Source organism: Phaenicophaeus curvirostris, chromosome 2 (assembly GCF_032191515.1).
Source record: "Phaenicophaeus curvirostris isolate KB17595 chromosome 2, BPBGC_Pcur_1.0, whole genome shotgun sequence".
Lineage (NCBI taxonomy): Eukaryota > Metazoa > Chordata > Aves > Cuculiformes > Cuculidae > Phaenicophaeus > Phaenicophaeus curvirostris.
The window spans coordinates 93,409,715-93,423,070 of record NC_091393.1 but is presented as its reverse complement, the minus strand read 5'-3'; positions in this window follow the sequence as shown (position 1 = coordinate 93,423,070).

Here is a 13,356-nt window from a genome sequence, read left to right as displayed (position 1 = left end):
CTGGTTTTTAAATAGTGGTTATGACATACAAAATGATAAAAGTTGGCTATGTGGGAAGATTGATTGCAGTGCAAATCAAGGTGGTAAAGATAGTTAGAACAAAAAGCATGCCCCACCATACTTTCTCATGCCTGGAGAGTTACTTCAATGTTTTCTTTTGTCTGATTATCTTGTACGTCTGTTACGACCATGAAAGAATTCATAGACTTGGGTAGCCTCTCACTTAAACTGAGGTAATCCAGGTGGGATTCAGGTAACGAAACTAATTGCATGATGTGAAATGAGGTGGGATATCTTTCACTTTGTTCAAAGTGATTTGTTTTGTCCCAGTACTTTGAAACCACTCTTCCTGAACTGGAGTTGTTTGTCTTGGGCTAACTTCCCAGAAATGGAAATCCAAGCAGGCAAGTCTGGGAGCTGCTGTCCTAGGCTCTGCGTTCTTTTCCATTTTGTGAATTTGTAGCCAAGTGCTTAGGGCTTCTTTCAGTTCAGCTGTTAGTGATCAGAGAGAAGTTAGTTGAACAGGTATTTTACATTTTATCATACAAATTCTTTGTTATATCTTCACAGATTTTATTCATATCTATCCTTTATGCAAGATTGTTTTTGCAGTATGCTTGTCCTTGAGAGATTGTGTTGTGATGTATTTGCAGACTGTGGGCATTGCACGTCTTTAAATATAGACCGGATTTTCCCCATTCTTAATTTCAAGGCAGATACACCTTATCATACAGGAGAAAATGTGTCAGCTGTTCTTCAGGTTTTCTCATAAACAGTGATTAATTTTTGCACTGTCTACCTCCATGTTGTTCATGCTTTGCGTAAGGAGTATTTCGGGTGTTCAAATCAGGCTTCTTATACGTCCAAGCTCAGAACTGCAAGACAGCTGCTCTTTGGCAGCTCTTTCTGTTAGTGGTATGGAATACTAACCTTCTGGCCAGTAGGTGGCAAACTAATTTGCATTTTAGGGTCATTGCCAATATTCTTTTCAGACTTATTGTTTTTCTCCTGAAATTGTTTACACGGAGTTCCAGCGTAGAAGGCTATGTGCCATATCTTGCTACTTGCCAACAGAAATGCTGGGTGCTAGTGAAATATTCTGTGCTGCCTAGTGTTTTAACTGTAAAAGGTCTCTCCTAATCATTCCTTTCTCTTCCATCAACTTGAATGTTGTGTGGAAACCTGTTTCTTCTTTCATAACTTGCATTGCTAGGTGGTGTTGCTCCTAAGACCGGTGAGAAAGGCCTCGCTAAATAATACATTGTATTCATGTAGCTTCAGAAATCAAGTTGTTTATAGTTGAGCATCAAAACCAGTATGTTACCTGTTGGTCCAGTTTGGGATATACGAAAGCATTCAGGCTTTACAAAAAAGCACACTTTTTTTTTCAGCGTCCTCAGTGGATCACAGCATTCAGTGCCTAAGATATTCAGGTGAAAGGCATCATTTCCTGTGGCTGACCAGCTCAAATAGAGGCCAGACTAGTCCCAGATGTATCAGAGAGGATTTAATACTAGCTGGAAGTCCTAGATACAAAATGAATAGCCTGTGCCATGTGGGGAAGAAAAGAGAGGAGTCTGAAAAATTGTACAAACTTCTTTCTGCTTTAAAATAATTCTCTTATTCATGTAAAAGTTGAGAACACAAAAGATGCCTTGTTTGTGTTTTGCTGTAAAAGAAAATGATGTCTTCTCTTGGGCCTGCAAGAATGGATTGTTGTCCTCAAGGAGGAATGAGGTCGGTCTCCTCCTTCCACAAGCATGTTTTGTGTTCACCAATAATTAGAATAGAGCCAGAACAGGGAGGTGTGTGTGTCACACCCCACAGGTAGACAGAGTAGGACCCAGCATTGTATTTAAACATTTAGTTTATTGCCTATAATGGTATAATTCTAAGTCAAGAATATAAGCTCAAGTCTAGACCAAAATTAGCATCCTATAAGGGTTTGGAAAGGACCATACAGAGTTCAGTGATAAGAGTCTTTAGATGTTTCCTTGAAGCTGCTGTGAGTGAAGTTTCTGCAAACGCTCCGGTGCAGTGCCCATGGGTTGTGGATGACGTCGGTGGGGGCGTCTCAGGCCAGCTGAGAGGGAGCTCCGATTTGTGCTTGCTCCTCTCATTCTCTTTATAGTCTGTTCTGTAGTGATAACATCTGGGGTGCCAGTGGAAACGATGGATTGCAGCGCAACCCCCACCAGTGTGCAGGAATCCAGAGAACTCCAGGGTCATAGATCAGGATGTTTCCATCACAAGAAACTCTTAGTAATACTTCTGTTTTGAGGATCACCTCTGAGTTGCATTTTGTTCCACAGTTATGATATATCTCCGCATACCTTTGTTGGTATGCGGGAGAAGCGGGGAGTGACCATGGGCCAGATTGGTCATCCTGATAGGCAAACGAGTGGCAGAGACACAATCGCTCATTCTCCTCTACTTATCTTTGCTGCACAGATGGACTTTGATATGGCTGCTGATGTGAAGTGGCCACCAGACCTCCGTCTGGCCCCCCTCCACATCGCAACTCAGCAAAGCAGTACTCAGCAGCTTGAGGGGGGCGGGCAGGATATGTCAGAGTGAAAAGTTAGTTTCTCCAAGGGGAGTGAAGTTCATCTGTCCTTTGGCAGAGGTATTGTTAGATACTTGTTAGATTAAGATTAAATTGTTATGTTCTCTCAATGCAATTTTTCTGTCTCTTTTCCATAAGCCATACAAGCAGAATAGTGCACATTTTTTGTTGTGTGCTGTGCACATCCTCTGCTTGTAAGCAGCTGGCATTCGCATTGTAATATCTTCATAGCTGTTCTACTGTTTGTTGGGGGTTTTTGTTTTCTTTTTAAGAAAAAGTTTATCTTTTCTCATTAATCACCTTTCACTGTACATAAATTATGTACTGAGGGTAGATTTACGTTAGGCACTGTGGCACAGGCTGCCCAGAGAAGTGGTGAATGCTCGGTCCCTGGAAATCCAGTAGGAGGTGTCCCTGCGGTTGGAACTGGATGACCTTTAAGGAGTTTTCCAACCCAAACCATTCTGTGATCTGTTCGTCTTTTCTCATTATACTCTATATCTTGTTTATATTTCTTATTCCACAGATGCAAGAAGTGGGAATCGTTTCTTTTTGACTTTCTATACTACTACAAGATAGTGTGTATTGCTAGGGTGACATAAAAGATTGAAAAGAAACCATTCAGGAAGTGTTAGGTGTCCTACTTTATGAAAGGAATGATACAACTTCAAGAGGTGTCATTAAGTCTGTCTCTTAGAAAGGGACAATGTTTGGGGTAAGCTGGCTTGTAACGGGCTGAAACCCTCTTTGTTGTAATTAAATGCAACTTGCTCCTTTTCTTGCTGTGTGTTTTCTTGTGAGAACAGTGCTTGAACTTGTTTGAATATTATGATGGCTTAGCAGGAGACATTAGCATCTTCTGTTAAACAATTTGTTGGAGTCTGGGAATGTGAACATGCTCAATTTTTTTTTCTTTTTTACTTCTGGGATGTATTTAAATATCTCTGATATCTTTTCATGTCCTCTTTTGAAAATACCTTATATTCTCACATCTGTGGCTACTAGTGCATTTTTTAGCCGTTCTAGGTTTTTATGTCTACCTGGTTTATTCCCCTCTAGCAATTACAGAGGTGGTAATAATCTCAAAAATAATCTTGTTTGCATTGGCATGGCTTTGTTCAGAAATAGTGAGCAAGAAGGCATGGGGAAAAAAAAAAAAGAGTTGAGCTCAGCTTCCTGTGAAGTGTTCTTAAAGCACAAGATACCATTGTTCTGATTTTAACCTTAAACTAGATGCAGCTGTGCTGTGATTGAGAGCCTCCCACCTCCACATGTCTGCTATATAAGAGGTAACTGGAGAGTCCTGCTGTAAAACATACCTTCTAGTGGTTGCATGTATCCGTTTGCATGTTTGCTATGACCGTGCAGTGCTCTGGCATGTTGTCATAGAATTGCTGATAGCACCCTCTGAATATGTGGCAAAAATGTGTCAGCCTTAAGGAAATAAAATTTGTTGATTTGGGTCCCCTGGTAGCAGCAGTCCCAAAGAAAGGGAAAAATGTAATGGGAAAAGCAGTCTGGTACTTCACGGGGTATTTCCTATGTGTTGGTTAGTTGCTGATGCTGTGGTGCTGACCTACATCATAGGTGATATTTCTCTAACAGCAGTGAAAAAAGCCTCACTGAATAACAGCACAAGAAGAGTATGCTGCATGACCTGATCTGTTGTGAAATTCAAGAGTGAATGGAGAATCATATCTTAGCAAGGGAGAAGTGGTGCTACAAGACTCCTGGAAGGAAGGTACTAAGAAACAAGGGGTGAGCATAGTTCACGAGGCCTGCATTCCTCTCCTGGACTGTGGGACTGACAAGACTGAGAGGTGGACATTAAACTGCTGCTGGATAAAGTATTCTGATACATGAAATCTCACCTAATGCCATCCTGTCTAATAAGTGAGGTGTTTTTCACTTCCTTCTTTTCTTATAGCTTGTGCTGTTTTTGCTCGTAACTGTTATGACCACATTTTAAATTAATGTAGGCTCTTCCCAGCCTACATTTGCTTCTGAATGGTCTGAGAATGGACTCGAATGTGAAAAATGTTTATAGTATTTACCAGGGAATTCTGAGTTGAGAAGTACTTGGTGTCATTCCTCATCTGTAAAAGAAGGGATTTCCATTTTTGTTTTCCCTCACCTTGGTAAACCTTGTTAAGTAAGTTGTAAGGCAGTATCTTCTGAGTTGTACCACTAAAACTGGTAATTCCCACAGAATGTGAAGCAGTATCATGCAGCCAGGTTACTTGTGCTGGGCCTTGGGCATGTCCCTCTAAAGGAAAGAATATCAGTCTGGTTTCTTCTGTTCAGAAAGCTTTGGTACCTGTCCTGTGCCAAGACTTCCTGTTATGGCCTTTCACAGCCAGCTCCCTGGGCTAGAGCCACATGATAATTCAGATAAATGCTCCGCTCTTCTTCTTGACTGTTGCAGCTGCTGATGTGAGGTCTTAATTTCTGGCATGCTTTATTTAACTTTTTTCTTCTCTGGTGTTCATGGAGCAGCTGCAGACTGAGTGGGCCTTCATACAAAGCAATGAGTACACCTGCAGGAATGTGCCAGGAAGCCAGCAGCTATTAAAAAGGGAAGATAATTAACTTTGTTTTCCAAAACGTCTTGGGACTGAGGAACAGAAATGAGTCCGGGCAGAGACAGTATAGCAATATTTAGAACAAAATGCTGACATGGCCTTGTAGCATGGGGGGATGGGGTGGTTGAGGTTGTCGGTGGCTGCAGTGGCTGCAGAATACAGGATGTAACTGTTCAATATCATATAAGCTGTTACCTGTTTGTTTATTTTCTCTTGACACCTTTCCTTCTTTCCATTTGTGGTGTCATCATTCTTCAAATTAGTAAGAAAATTAAATTGCAGATGTTTCTGCTCCACTCATTTAAGTGGGTAGTAGTCAAATAAGCCCCCAGAACTTACTAGTTGGAATGATTGCATACTAAAACTCTTCTGAATTTTCTGCCACTTAGGCTGTTAGCACAGCAGACTTTGAATATTTCAGGAAGCATAATTTTTATTAGTTGATGCTTTCCTTGTTATTTAAGTGTAGACTTCTGGCTGTTCTAAACTTAATGGCATGTATATAGGGATTTGCATGCAATATAGATTATGCTTCTATTTTCTCTTCTGCTAACCACAGCACTGAAACCGCTAAATCAGATTAAACCAGTGGGCTTTAGATAAGCGTCCTGGTGAAGGGCTTCAGAAGTCTGTAGAAGAAATAACCTGGTCAGACAGTGACCTGGGTAACCTTTTTTGAAGTCACTGCATGCCTTCTGTCTGAAACATGGTAAGTGTCATGTTAAACAGGTGAGATTCTGACAGTTGGCTAAGGAGGCATTTCTGTTGCATCACAAGATAGAAAATCTCAGATTTGGTTGACAGTTTATGACTAAAGGATTATGAGTGTGTGCTTATATGTGGTCTTGCCACCTGTCAGAATCCCATTACCTGTGAGAGTCTCCTTAGAGACTGGTACTTGCAGGGTTAATAACTGTGGTCCCCCAAACAGAAGCTGCTCCTTGCACACAATCTCACTGTGTTGGAGGCAGAAAGTAATTTAATTCAAGTGACAGATTAAAACAATTTCAGAATTTCCTTGACAAATTCACTGCTGGGTTAGCACTTGAACACTTATAATTGGTTAACACTTAGGTATAAAGCAAGTTACAGTGAAGATTCGAGTAGTTTTCGTTTAATAATAAAGAAGCCCTTACCCAAGGATTTTCATTTTATAAAGAGAAATAAGGTGATAATACTTTCTCATGTATAAGGGATAAGGACCCTACATTCACAGTGAAGTGTGACCATGTTCTTGGTTTTTCTGGCACAGGCTATAACACAGCATTTCTGTTTGTGTTTCTTCAGCCTGCCCCTGTCGTTACCTTCTGTATCTTGGATGACCCTGTCATTAAAAAAAAAAATAAATAAATGGAGCTCTTCCTTTTTTTTTCCCAAAGCTTCCAAACAAACCTTCTTCAAAAAAAGCTGCCTGTTTTCTGCATATTTTGAAACTTCATAAGAACTAAGGCAGAGATACTGAGAGATGCAGGGACAGTAGAAGCTAATCTTGCTCTTTCAGATTGGCTGGAAGGAGTGGTGGTAGCTCCTGTTGAGGCTGCCAGCAAACCTCTATTTCTTATTGCGGAAAACAGACTCAGCTTTCTAGACCTTTGCTTTGTAGACCTTTCTGGAGAACCGCCAGCTAGGGTATAAACTTTCTTTCATACTGAGGACACAGCATTTCAGAAAACCTGATGGCATGAGTTCATTCATCTATGGTATGTGTGGAGGGTTAGGATTTATATTCTAAGGGGGCTGTTGATTCTTTCTTGTAGCATGCTGCCATCCCAACAGCCTTGGCAGACCTACCACTAAGAAGCTGCTCATAGCTGACTGATGTTTGAGACAGTTAGTCTTTAAGGACTCCAGGCAGCTTAAGCACTTCCCCTGTGAGGGCAGGCTAAGAGAATTGGTCTTGTTTAGCCTAGAGAAGAGAAGGCTCTGGGGAGACCTTACAGTGGCTTTCCAGTACTTAAAGGGAGGGGCTACAGAAAAGCTGAGGAGGGGCTCTTTATCAGGGATTGCAGGGATAGGATGAGAGGTAACAGTTTTAAGTTGAAAGAGGAAAGATAAAAGATAAAGATTAGATATCCAAAAGAAATTTTTTACTGTGAAGAAGGTTGCCCAGAGAAGTCATGAATGCCCCATCCCTGGGGATGTTCAGGGCCGGGTTGGATGAGGCTTTGAGCAACCTGATCCAGTGGGAGGTGTCCCTTTGTCCATGGCAGCAGGCTTGGAACTGGATATGCTTTAAGGTCTGTTCCAACCCAAACTGTTCTATGATTTTATGATTTAAATGGCTTTAGAAGCAGTCACTTCCCATGTGAAGCTGCTTTTAAGCCATTTTGCAAGCACTTAAACTGCTTCTGTCTTGTATTCCTCTTGAGGTGCTGATATTCCCCATTTCCTCAGTCATTGTGTAACTGACTTGTCAGGGATCAGTTTGACAACCCTGGCATCAAGCCTGATTTGACATAGCTTTGAGATTCTTGTGAGATGTGTAAAGGTGCATCCACACCAAGCAATCAGAAACGTGGAGTAAAAAAAAAGGAACATTACTGAGCAGGGAACAAAAATATGATGTATTTGAGCTTTTCAGTAAATAAGGAAAAGGGTAATAGAAAAGGAAAGATAAAGAGGAAGAGAAAAAAATAAATAGAAAAAGGTATCACCATCCCAGTGTTCCAATGATGAAGTTTCTTCTTTGTTTGCCATGGAGTCTTGTATGTTGTGGATCCAGGAGACAATGGAAGGTAGATGGGGCTGAGAGAGAGAGGGAGTAGTTGAGTTGGCTAGCTTTTATCTTTCCTGGTTCTTAAGGGTCCTCCTATTAGACAGAGAGTGATTACCATGTTCATTCAGGCCTTCTAAGAGATTCTGGAAAAGGGCCTAGTGATTGACAACTCCCATAAAACTCCTTTTGTCACTTATCAGATACACAATCATTCAGGGTTACTTCAGGGTGGGAATCAGAGCTGGAGACAAGACGGTGCCCTGCCCTTGGCCATACTCATTATCAGCAGCTTCCCTTCCTCCCTTTTTACACATTAAGGTGGGATTTTAGAGCTGTGGATAAGACCCAGCTCTGATAGAAGTTGTTTCATATCAGCAGCTCCCCTTAGGCGTCACCTTCCATCCAGTTTCCTTGGTCATTAGTGTGGGGGTCTGGTTTGGAGATGTGACCGTGTCCCATCTTAGTTTGAGGCAAACCTGCTTACAGTTCCTTACATGCCTGTGCCCTGTGTTGGCCTGGTTCCACCACGAAGGTGATGTCATCCTCTTCTGTGCCTGTATGAGTTGTGTGTGAGGTTTGAGCTTAGATCTGCCAGATGGGAGGTTAGCTCCTGAACCAGTGAGGGCAGGAGTCTGCCCTGACACAGCAAAGCCCAGAGCTCCTAGTTTCGCTAGTAGCTTAGAAACTTGTCCACACTTGTCCTTGCAGCTCGGTGAGGAGTCGTGTACCTCTTGCAAAACACAATGCTGATTAACTCTGAACCAGCTTTGTAGCTAGAGCTGTGCAACAGATACCAAGCAGATAACCACTGCATTTGCTTTGTGTCCTTTCCAAGTACAGACCAAGTTTCACTGCTGAGATTTGAAGAAATGGCAGTTGGAGTGGCTGACTGCGTGCACCTGGAGATCTTGTTCTTATCTGCTCTTTTAACAGGGAGGTGACCAAAGGAGCAAGAGAAACACGAGCACACCTTTGGCTCCTGATCATGTCAGCAGTATGGAAGAACCACAAACGCCTGTGCTGCTGGCCTGTAAAGCAGGAAGCTTTCAGAGCAAGGCTGGTTGAGTTTTCATAGTCAGGTGTCTGGTAGATTGATTGCATGAAAAAATAGAATTTTTCTTATGCTGTTTGGGTAATTTTGGGCTCAGTACAAGGTAGCTCTGTACCTGTCTTGCACATGATGAATACATGAAGCCCAAGATACTTGCATGTGGTTTTCTTACCAGTTCTTCCAGGTTTACTAGTGAGGTGGTGAAAGGGAACAGCTTGTTTCACTTTGGGAACTGCCTTGGTCCTGACAGGCACAGCCAGTGTACATGCCCTTGTCTTCACACAAGTCCACACCTCACAGGGGAATGAATGAGCAGGATTCTAAGTTGGTCCTGTTCATGACCAAGCACCTGCAGCTCTGCTGATGTTGGGCTTCTGCAGCACTTAAGTGATTTGCCTCTCTGGACCAGACACCTGTGGACTAGACACTTGATCTCATCTGAAATGCTTCCCAGCACGTACTCCTCAACTTGTTTGTTTTGTCAGTTGAAGCGGGGTACTTGCTACCTCCAAGTAGGAGGCATAGATTTAAGTTGGCTTTTTGGGTGTTTTTTGATTATTGTTTCTTCTATGTATGCAGCTTTTGCCTTCCCTTGCTGCCTCTGGTGGGATGAGTTAAGAGGGAACCTGTCCTGACTATCAGCAAAGGTGGGCCACCACTTTCCAGGCCTAAGGGTGACTTGCTGCAAGGTGAATGGCTGACACTTGTCTTCTTGCTGGGTGGTGCGTTCACACAGCCTGAACTGGAGCGAGGACAGCATTGCATTCAGAAGTGTACAGCATCCACCTGGACGCTAACTCTGAATTGCTTCCCATCTCTAGTGTCCCATGAGACCTAGGAAATGAATTGAATGTGTTCATCTTTCCTGATTGCTTGCAGTGTGATCCTCCATTGCTCCGCACCCAGCCGGGGCAGGCCTACCCATAATTTACGCCAGCCTAAACCAGGACCTTTTCTGCACAGGGGATAGCATGAGGTTAATATGAACTATGTAAAAGCACTAATATAAAGTGGATTGGTGAAACTGTATGAAGCCCCTTTGAGGGCACAATTCTGGACTGAAGGAAGTGAAGTCTAATGCAGGCCACTTGAGCTCTGAAAAGGCACATGTAAGTGGAGTGCAATGCCCTCTGGCAGCTCACTTGAAACACGAATTTGAATTTAACTTTTTTTGAGAGACCCTGAATATCCTACTGCTGTTTTAACAAGCTAAATTTTCTAGTGAAAGCTGCAGAGCAATCAAGTCAAGTCTTTAGTGCCTTTGGAAACACATCAGAAGAGCAGTTTTAGCCCAATAATAAAGTTGCTGTCTGTGCATTGCCTAAAGTGCACTTGTAGTGGCCGTGTGGCTCCTTCAGTGTTACCTACTCCCCATCTCTTCCCAATTGTGCACGTGCTGCATCTCCTTAGCCTTTGTGCGAGTCTCACCTTGGCTCGTGCTGCACTGTGCAGCAGTGGGACTTGTATCGCTTTTCCTGCTTGTCCTTGGGGCGTTCACTGCACCAGTTGCAGCCTAGGTTGTCTTCTGGCATGTTTGTTGGCTTGCGCTGCAGATGGAAGATGTGCAGAAAAACCTGTGGGTTCCCTGAGGGAGCAAATGGCCCAGCTTATGGCAGCTGGGAGTCAGCAGGCTTCCTCCTGCTATGTAGAAAATCAGGGGCAACTCGCTCAAATGTGCTTTTGGAGCTTGTGCCCAAGAGAATTAGGACACAGGAGCCACTCATTTTGGTTCTCTACTAGTGTCTCTGGGGTGGACAAGCCAGGCTTTGGGTCCTTCTGCTTTCACAGGGGCAGGAGCCACTGTGAAATATGTCCTGCTGCTCCCTCCTCCTCTGGGAGCAGGGCCTGCCCTGCTAGCAGGAGACAGCAGGTAGCAGCAAGAAATTCAGGTTCCTTTGCTCAGAATTCAGCTCCAGGGCCTGAGTGTGTTGACTTCTCCTTGGCACTTCACCTGAGGACAGGAGTCTGCAGCCTAAGATTGGCCGCTGAACTGGGGACAGTGAAATCTTACACAAACTCTGTCTAAAGTAGATTTTACGTGCCTTTGGTTTGCGCTTGTAGGATATTTGAGATCATGGGATGCACTTGGGCGCTGGTATTGCCAGCAGGGATGTATAAAGCTAGACATACAGAAGTACTTTCAGCCGCTTGAATTTGGACTCTTACTCACCAGAATGGCCACTCTGGCTCCTGCGAGGCAATTTGCAGACACATCTGTGAGAGGACAGGGATGCCAAGAGCAGCAAGCGTGTGTGTTGCTAAACACAGCTATGCTCTGGAGGAGTCAGTGTGTTAAGTTGTTTTTGCAGAAACCCATCGTTGCCTTGGGAATCCTCTCTGGGTTACCCAGAAACATCCAGGTAGGAAAACTTGATGTCTGAATCTCTTCTGCAGTCTTGCCAGATCTGCCATGTGAGCTAAGACATCTCTGCAACCCCTCTAAGAGCAGCATTGCGAAAGAGCTCCATTGTATCACCCAGAAACCTGGATTTGATTCCACTTCTGTAAGCAATTTAATTTATTGGGCAAGGGAGGGTATTTCATCTCTATTCCTTCAGGGAGCTGGTGTGCTTCTGAACACGTGCAACTGCCCTTGATATTTCAATAATGATGAACAAACAGCAGCCTGGCTTAGGAAGGACAGATCTTGCAAGATGAAAAATGATTGCTTCCACTGGGGACAGAATGGAAAAGGATCCAACAATCAAAGGCATGTGCTGTGCTGACTGTGGCCCAGGACTTTTGTTAAATAAATGCCAGGAGGCGCAGTGAGGGGCATGAGAAAACTAGTGTTGTGGTGGCACAAGCGGAGCCCAGAATAGATCAGGGTACCCTGTAGGGCAAGATGTCTGCCTGAAAGTGTTCTATGAAAGGGATGTAGGGAGTTCGCATATTTACCTGGAGGGAGTGGAACTGGGTCCCCATTCCTTTTCCCCCACTGTTTTTCCTCCAGGCTCCGCTTGTCATGGTGGGGACACCTGGGAAATAATGGCAGAGGTGGAGCTGTGTCTGGCTCCTGTATTGGCTGTTGGATTATCCTTCTGGTGTAGCCTGAGGGTGCTGCCTGGAGCTCTCTTGCATGCAAGCCCTGCCTGCCTGATGCACTCTCTGGCAGCTTTTTTCAAGGAGACCTGTATGGTAACGATGGGCTGCTGAAGGAAGATGAGGGTGAGGGAGAAGCAATGCCATCGCTAGAAACTGCCTTGGGCCAGACCAGGAGCCTGGCAAGGGCTTGGCCCCGCCAGCCATGTGCTGTCAAGCTGTGGTTGTTCTCTGGGTTCCCCACCATTATCTTCACTCTTGGCAAAGGAACAGGGCCACATTCACACTTGGAGCCAGATCGCTTATACCTAAAAGAAAACAGTTGTTCTGGTAGAAAATAAACCACATTTTCTCTTTAAGGGAAACTTCCATGTTCTTTTTGTTTTCCATCCTCATTAAATATAACTAAAATTGGTTTTAAACAGGGCTTCAGCACAGGAATGGTGCATCAGTACAGCAGCTACTTAGTGCTGGTAATCGAGCCCATTGGAAAGCTGTTCCTTTGCTCTCCTTCCTTGGCTTCAGCCTGGGCTTGCTCCTGCTCTGCTTTCCTTCTGGATTTGCTTTCTTTTGATTTTCCTTTTGTTTGTGCTCCCTGCTTTCAGGCCAGAGCATATATTTTCCAAGGGTCAGCCCAGAGCCAGAGGTCACAATCTCTTCAGCATTTAACCTTGGCTGTGGATTTTGTAACTCTTGAGTGAAAAGAAGAAACAATCTCGATTTGGCATTTTAGCAGCCCACTGCCTCTGGGACCCAAGAGCCTCTTTCGCAAGCTGCCCTAGTGCTCTGGGGTCACTCTGCGCTGCCACTGCCATCCCACTGGGGACAAGAGCTAACTGAAAGTGCAGAGCGGTTGCTGGCATCCCCACTCTCCAGGCTCATGGAGACCTTTGTCCTGCTGGCCTAGGTGAGATGGTGGGGCCTTGGGTTACAACCTTTTCTGTGCTGGACACCGCCAGCACTTGTGGCTCGGTGAACACCCCCTGACAGGTGGTGTCCTTACAGGTTAAAGCGTTGCAGGATCAGTGTGATCAGATGACAAAAGCAGCTCCTGGCCTTTGAGCAGGATAGAAACTCCTCACTGGCAGCTGGAGGAGCAGTCTGCTAAACACAGCCATGTGAATATTTGATAAAGGAGCACTCGTGCACCCAGACACTGCTTGGGCGAATGCTTTGGCCAGAGCTGCTCAGTACGCTGCAGTGTGGTGAGCGTGCTGCAGCCCCTGACCCCAGCTTCCAGCGTGGAGCCCAAGCTGCCTGCTCTGGGGGTTGGCTACCAGCTCGAGCTTGCTGTGGTGGCAAAGTGCAAAGGTGTCTCCCGCATCGTGCTGCAAGGGGTGAGGGTGAGGCAGGGGCTGTCCCTGCCAGCCAGACCCAGGAGCGTGGTGGAATGCTGTGC